Source organism: Halichoerus grypus, chromosome X, assembly GCF_964656455.1.
Source record: "Halichoerus grypus chromosome X, mHalGry1.hap1.1, whole genome shotgun sequence".
Lineage (NCBI taxonomy): Eukaryota > Metazoa > Chordata > Mammalia > Carnivora > Phocidae > Halichoerus > Halichoerus grypus.
This window is the reverse complement of record NC_135727.1, coordinates 44,272,848-44,281,466: the sequence shown is the minus strand read 5'-3', so window position 1 is coordinate 44,281,466 and position 8,619 is coordinate 44,272,848. Positions and strand designations below refer to the sequence as shown.

The window sequence follows — 8,619 nt, the reverse complement described above, 5'->3', positions numbered from 1 at the left end:
AAAAATTTCATACTGGAAATCTGGAGGAAACTACACCTTTACAAGGAATGTTTGAACATTTTTCTGGAGGCCGTCACAAGAAAATTAGAGGACGCCTGATTCCGACTCTGACTGAAGAGACGTCAAGCTCGAGGGCAAGCAGTCAGATCTGACAGGACCTGGCTCAGTGACCCGCTTCTTGGTTTTGCATGTTGTCCAATCAGATAGGACTTGCCGGTGACGTCAGGAAATGAAGCGACTATAAATGGGCCTGCGCTGCTCAAGCTGCCGCCAGTGCCCTTCCTTCTGAGCTGTCGGGAAGGCGAGCCCCACATGGCTGAACCTGGCTGTGAGACCTCTTCTGAGGAAAGCCTCGGCACCGAGGAGCCCACGGCAGCGGACCCGAAGAGCCCGAAGCAGAAGCAGCCGAAGCGCGAAGGCCGCCGCCGTGGCCGCCGCGGCCGTCGCCGCTGCCCCGACAGTTTTGCCACCTACTTCCCCAGGGTTCTGAGGAATGTTCACGACGGCCTGAGCCTCTCGCAGGAGGCCGTGAGCGTCATGGATTCGTTCGTCAAGGACATCTTCGAGCGCATCACCAGCGAGGCCTCTCACCTGCTCCGCACCACGAAGCGCTCCACCATCACCTCCAGGGAGATCCAGACAGCCGTGCGCCTGCTGCTGCCCGGGGAGATTGGCAAGCACGCCGTGTCTGAGGCCACCAAGGCCGTCATCAGGTTCAACAGACGCAAATGAGCTGCCCCCGGACCACCTGACCACCTCGCAAACCAAAGGCTCTTTTCAGAGCCACCTCACTTGGCACAAAGAGACCTGTAACTCTCCAGAGTGCCACCTACTCTAGCGTTTCGACCTGTGCCATTCTGCCCGTTCTTCAAACACCTTTACCGTGCGCAAGTCCACTTTAATATATGTGTGTGCTGCAGTCTGTTATGATTTTCCTTGACCATGTCGCATTTTATCACTTTCCTAAGTGGCCCATTCCTTCAGGTCAGCGTCTTCGGGACTCTACGTCACAGTTGGGGCCACAATAATTTTACTTGCCTTTTGTATTCTCCTTCTCCCACTTGTGTAGAGTAGTATCGTCTAGAGAATTTTCGAGTGTGTTGATATAGCAACAAGTGAAGCGCTGTAGCAGATACAAAACTCACACTTACCCCATTCACAATCCCTCAACGTATCCCCTCATCCTAATTCAGTGAAATACATGAAAGAAGGCCCAAACACCATGCAGAAAACTCAAACTATGCAGAATCATGCCCTACTCAAGCTCCCGACCTTGGGAAAGGCCTACTTTAGGTGACTAACGAAACACAATAAAATAAAAATAAATAAATAAATACATAAATACATAAATACATAAATACATAAATAAAATAAGAGAAAGCCATACTTTACTTCATTCAAATTTATCTGATTCTGTGCCTTGGGAGCCTATCATCTTTCCCTTTTGACACAAAAAGCTTCTTGCCCTGCAATTATGCCTGGATGACGGGGTCATCCAATGAGAGCAGCTGTGCTCCCAGCCTCCGCTAGCAGCAGCCAATAAGCAACTGGCAGCGCAGGATCCACGGCCATTGGCCCAAAGGGTGGTGGGGTGACTAGGGCTGAACCAATAACAGCCTTCCTGTGTCATGCAGCCTGGAGATTGAGGGGGAAGGTGGTGTGATTGTCCGTGTGCCTGTGGGTTTCTGTTGAAGCTCTTCCTTTCAACCAGGGTGGTTGAAGTGTAAACATGCAGATGTCACAGTGGGACCTGTCCCTATGGTTTTACATCAAAATAAGAGGAGGCTGTTTGGCAATTAAGAGAACTAAGGTGAATCCTTCCTCTACCTCAAGTGATTTGATGGATAGGAAGACTGAGGGTAATGGTAATGCACTTTAAGGCTCATTGTGTTTTTCTTCTTGGTGCATGGTTTTTTTTCCTTTCTTTGTTTCCTTTTCCTTTAGGTACATGCTGAATTTCAAAGTAGTTGGTGATTATCCAAGTGCTAGTGAGCAATCATGGTGTAATGCTGTGGTTACTGAGATGATGTAAGGGGATGGCTACTGCTTCACTACTTTGAAATTCAGCATGTACCTATAGGAAAAGGAAACAAAAAAAAGCCCATGCACCAAGAAGGAGAACACAATGGGTTTTAAAGTGCATTACCATTATCCTAAGTCCTCCTACCCATGAAATCACTTGAGGTAGAGGAAGGATTCACCTTAGTTCTCTTAATTGCCAAACAGCCTCCTTTTATTTTGATGCAAAACGATAGGGACAGGTCCCACTGTGACATCTGCATGTTTACACTTCAACCACCCTGGTTAAAAGGAAGAGCTTCAACAGAAAGCCACAGGCAGAGGGACAATCACACCACCTTCCAGTTGTTTATTGGCTTCTGCTAGCGGAGGCTGGGAGCACAGCTGCTCTCATTGGACGACCCCGTCATCCAGGCATAATTCCAGTGCAGGAAGCCTTTTGTGTCAAAAGGGAAAGATGATGGGTTACCAAGGCACAGTATCAGATAAATTTGAATGAAGCAAAGCAGGCCTGTCACAAGGTCAGGAGCTTGAGCAGGGCATTTTTCTAGATGGTTTGATTGAGTATTCTGCACGCTGTTTGGGTCCTCATTTATGCATTTTTTTGAATTCGGATAATGGGATATGTTAAAGGAGTGTGAATGGGTAAATGAGATTGTTATAGATGCTACTGCACTTTAATTATTGCTATACCACACATTTTGAAAAAAACTCTCTCGATGATACTACTATACACATGTGGGAGAATGAGAATGCGTGAAGTAAATAAAATCATTGTGGAAATAATTTTGACCGTAAAGATCTCTGAAGAGGCTGACCTAGGGGAATACCTAATAGAAATGACCATTTAGAAAAGTGAAGAAATGCAGTATGGTTAAGAAAAATCATAACAAACTGCACTAAAGACATATATAAAGTTGAGCTGATAATGTTTTTAACATTTCTTTCACAATAAGAATTTTTAAAACTTGGCAGAACGGCACAAGTCCAACACTAGAGTAGATTGCACTTTGGAGGGCCACAGGTCTTTTTCCACCAAGTGAGGTGGCTTAGGAAAGAGCCTTTGGTTTGCGATGTGGTCAGGCGCTCCTGGGGGAGCTCATTGGCCTCTGGTGTACCTAATGACGGCCTCGGTGGCCTCAGACACGGCATGCTTGCCAGTCTTCCTGGGCAGCAGCGGGTGCATGGCTGTCTGGATCTCTCTGGAGGTGATGGCGGAGTGCTTCCTGTAGTGGTATGAGGAGCTCTCCTTGGACACAACCCATTATCCAAGGGATTCATAATCCTGTATTTAGTTCTATCTTGTTAACTTTTTTCTTTAAGTTGCCATAATCAGCATAATTATTTGATGCCATCACTGTATCATTTACCTCTATTTGCCAATTCATTCTATTATCATTCCTTCTTACATCCCACATCTTTTTCTACCGTCCTCAATTACATTCTTTACAATTGCTGTTCGTTTGGTGCCAGTTGGTGTAAATACTCTGAGTTATCATTTTTTCTTAAATGTCTTTACTTCTGAGTTAAAGTCTTAAGGTAACCAGAATTGAGATGGGGTAAGGTGTGCAGGGCATTAAATAGGGATTTAATCTTCTGAAACCCTGAAAGGTGTCACTTATGTACCTACCTCTTCTTACATGATATTCCTACAGAGGCAATGATGAAAAATGTTAACCCATGGGAAATGGAGTTAGACAGGGTCCATACCACTTTGGGTGGCTTCGAGGCTTACCCGGGTATATTGTCACACACCCCTGGGAATTTTGGTTAAGGAAAAATCATGTGCGTAATTATTGTGCTGATTATAATAATTGGACTGGCATAATGAATATTCTTTCCCTTTTAGGAACTCAGTGTTCTTTCTCACATGGGGTAATCTCAGACATTGGAGAAAAATGGAGATATGGGGATCTCAGCTTCCCCATTCCTTGACAGCATCAATGATTAGATGGTGGCTCGTGAACAAAACCCAGCTGGGATACCTCTCCATTCCATTGAGGTGGCTCTAGCCGTAGTGTCAAGCGAACAAACAAGCAGAGCACAATTGCACAAGAAGTCGAGGAAGTCAACTTCCTTTTCCCTGCATCATTCCATCCCCCAAGCTAGCATTGTTCTGGGCCGAGAAGAAATGGCCCAGCTAGTAAGAATTCCTCTCACCAGGGAAGGAAAAATGGAGTGAGTGACCAGCTTCTCTAGACAGTCCTGGCACTGCATGAAGGTCTACCTTCAGTTTTACCACACCCATGGCAGCAGAGAGAGTTGGCTAGCTACAAGGAATAAAAGCCGAGCGTATTATTAGCACATACACAGCTGGACTGACTGCAGTTTATGGAGAATTTTGTGCGGACAAACTCAGCAGTTTCCACCACTGATGGAGTCACTGGCTGGGTGCACAGATGCTGACAACCGTCCCAGTGATATTGAAGGGTCCTAAAGCCAGCCATATGTCACTACTTGCGCCCCCTTGCCCCGGACCTCTCTCCAAACGACACCCCTACACAGACCACGCCCTGCCAGAGCCCAGACCCACATGAGTAACCATCCAAACTCTCTGCAGCTGCACAAGTGTAGAACAGTAGCCACCTGGATCCTTTCCCACCTCAACCAGAATCCAGGAGTTAAGCTTACAGACAATCCATTTTTCTAGCAGCCGTGCAAGAGCAAGAGACCATCTTAGGTACCCATGGCAGACCCACCAGCTTGCGTGCACTCGGGGCTAGCCCCTCTAGCTATCTATGCACCTGCATGCCGTGGCCTGATGCCTGTCATTGGCATCTGCTAGGGCAGGTACGCACACAGAGGGGACTGTGCGGTGATGGGTGAGCACTCTGACAGCCAGGCCCCTGCCAACAGCTGCTTATGGATAAGAATCATGCTCAGGCTCCTGTCACTGGCCTGCAACTCCATGCCCACCTACAGATAGCACCTCCAGGTTCTAGTTGGAGTGGGATGACTGATATATTCAAACAGTTAAAAGAAACTGCCAACCAAACATACTTTACCCAGCAATGCCGTCCTTCATAATTGAAGGTGAAATAAAGACTTTCTCTAATAAATAAGAGCCGAGGGAACTTGTCATGTCTAAACCTATATCACAAGAAATGCCAGAAGGAGTTTTTCAAGCTGAAACAAAAGGACACTGATTGGTAACACCAAAATATATGAAAATATACAACACACTGGTAAAGGTAAGCATTTAGTCAGCTTCAGAATACCCTAATACTGTATAATGTGGAGATGTGCTGACCGGGTAACCTGAAAAGAAAGGATAAAAGATAAACGTATTGAAATTTGCTGCAGTTTCAACAATTTGATAATGGATACATACACATACAAACACACACACTCACACTCACATAAGCACACACTGTAAACAATGATGTAAGAAAAGTAAAAGGGTAGGCAATAACAGGATGGAGTTTGGGCTGTGACCAAAGTTAAGCTGTTGTCAGTGTAAAATAGACTGTTATACCTACGGGATGTTGTACGTAAACCTCACGGGAGCCACAAAGCAAGGATCTACCACACATACACAAAAGGTAAAGAGAAAGGATTCAAAGCACACCAGTGCAGAAAATAGTCAATTTAGAAAGGAAGGCAACAAGAAAGGAAGAAGTGAAAAGTAGAATTACAAAAGAGCCAAGAAACAAATAATAAGTTGGCATTAATAAGTCCTATCAACAATTACTCTCTTAATGGAGTGAATTCTCCAATCAAATGGCCTACAGTGGCTTAGTGACCAAAAAGCAAGATCTAACCAAATGCTGGTTAGAAGAGACTCACCTCAGCTCTAAGGACACAGGAAGATACAAAGTGAAGGATGACAAAAGATACTCCATGCAGGTGGAAACCAAAGAGACCAGGGTTAGCTATACTAATGTCGGCAAAATAGACTTTAAGCCAAAATGGTAACAGGAGACAGAGATGGTCATTAGGTAATGATGAGGGGGTCAATCCCTCAGGAAGGTATAACAATCATAAATATGCACTCAACATTGGAGCACCTAAATATATTAAGCAAATCCTTAAAAAACTGAAAGGAGAAATAGACAATAATACGATAATACAAGGGGACTCCAATACCCCAATTTCTTAAGGTTTTATTTATTTATTTGACAGAGAGAGTGAGCACAAGCAGGGACAGTGGCAGGTAGAGGGAGAGGGAGAAGCAGGCTCCCCACTGAGTAGGGAGCCCAACATGGTGCTCGATCCCAGGACCCTGGGATCATGACCTGAGCTAAGACAGACACTTAACCGACTAAGCCACCCAGGTGCCTCCAATAGCCCACTTTCAATATTGGATGGGCCGTCCAGACAGAACATCAACAAGGAAACATTGGACTTGAGCCATACTGTAGGAAAAATGGACTTAACAGACATATATAGAACATTTCATCCAACAGCAGCAGAATACACATTCTTCTCAAGTGCACACAGAGCGTTCACCAAGGTAGATCGCAAAACAAGCCTTAGCAAACGTAAGAACATTAAAATCGTACTATCTTTTCCAACTACAAGCGTATGAAATGAGATATCACTAACAGGCAAAAAGGTAGAAAATTCACCAGTATGTGGAAACTAAACAACATGCTTCTGGATAACACTTGGGTCAAAAAGAAATCAAAAGGGGGAATCCAGAAGCAAATGCAAATGGAATCACAGCATATCAAAACCTACAGGTTGCTGCTAAAGCCATTCTAAGAGGGACATTTACAGTGACAAACACCTACATTAAGAAACAAGAATGACCTCAACCTAACTTTTCAGCTCAAGGAGCTAGAAAAAAGAACAAACTAAACACAAAGTCAGGAGATGGGAGAAAGGAACAAAGATCCGAGTGGAAATAAATGTACCAGAGACCAGAGAAAAGGATGGACAAGATTAGTGAAACTAAGAGCTGGTTATTTGAAAAGAGAAATAAAATTGGTGAAACTTTAGCTAGGCTAACTCTGAAAAACAGAGAGAGGACTCAAATGAGTAAAATCAGTAATCAAAGAGGAGACACTACAACTGACACCATGGAAATACAAAGGATCATGAGAGATTACTACAAATGGTTATATGCGAACAAATGGATCACCTAAAAGAAATGGATAGATTCTTAAAACACACAACCCACCAAGACGGAATCATGAAGAAACCGAGAATCTGACAGGCCAATATCAAGTACAGAGATTGAATCATTACTCAAAACCTGCCAAAGCAGAAAATCCCAGGAACAGATGTTTCCCTGGTGACTTCTACCTAAACATTTAAAGAACCAGCACCAACACTTCACAAATTCTTCCCAAAAACTGGAGAGGAAGGAATACTCCCAAACTCATTTTACAAGGCCAGCATTACTCTGACCCCAAAACCGGATCAGAACACCATAAGAAAAGAAAATGACAGACTAATGTCTCTGATGAATATAGATACAGATATCCTCAATGAAAGAAAAACCATTAGCAAACTGAATCCAAGAGCACATTAAAAAAAATCATTCACCATGATCAAGTGGAATTTATCTCTGTGATGCAAGGATGGTGCAACATAGGCAAATCAAAAATTGTGATACACTGCATTAACCAGACAAAGGATAAAATCATATAATCGTCTTAGTAGATGCAGAAAAGAGTATTTGATAAAACTTAATACCCGTTTCTGATTTAAAAAAAAAAAAAAAAAAAAACCTCTGAGGAAGTGGGGATGGAGGGGACACACCTCAACATAGTAAAGGCCATGTGTGACAAGCCCACAGCCAACGTCATACTCAATGGTGAAAAGCTGAAAGCAATTTCTCTGAGATCAGAAACAAGATAAGAACGCCCACCTTTGCCACTTTTATTCTACAAAATATTGAAAGTTCTAGCCAGAGCATTTAGACAAGTAAAGAAATGAAAAGGCATCCAAATTGTAAGGGAAGAAGTAGAACTGTCACTATTTGCAGACAACTTAATGTCACATATAGAAAACCCGAGAGACTCCACCAAAACACTGTTAGAACTAATAAATGGATTCAGTAAAGTTGCAGGAAAATCAAACTGCAAAAATCTGTTGCATTTCTGCACGCTGCAAATGACCTATAAGAAAGAGAAATCAAGAAACCAATCCATTTACAGTCGTATCATAAGGAAGAAAACAACTGGGATTAAATTTAACCAAGGAGGCAGAAGACCTGTGCACTGAAAACTATAAGATGATGAAGAAAAAAATTGAAGAAGACACAAATAAATGGAAAGACATTCCATCCTCAGGGATGGGAAGAGTTGGTATCGTTAAATGTCTATCCTACCCAATGCAATCTAGAGATGCAGTGCAATCTCTACCGAAATTCAATGGCATTTTTCACAAGAATAGAACAAACAATCCTAAACTTTGTATGGAAGCACAAGCAATCAATCAAACAAACACAAAGCCCAAAATAGCGCAGTCTTGAGAAAGAAGAACAAAGCCGGAGGCCTCACACTCCTGGATTTCAATCACTTTTACAAAGCTATAACAATCAAAACAGTATGGTATCGGCATAAAAACAGATGCCGAGATCAACAGATGAGACTATAGAGAGCTCAGAAAGAAATCCAGACATATACGGTCAATTAATTTACAAAAAGAGCC

General features: G+C 43.3%; 1 pseudogene; it reads left to right on the top strand.

Moving 5' to 3' along the window:
- Positions 1 to 209: 209 nt before the first annotated feature.
- LOC144380378 (histone H2B type W-T pseudogene) lies at positions 210 to 732 on the top strand (annotated as a pseudogene).
- Positions 733 to 8,619: the final 7,887 nt, after the last annotated feature.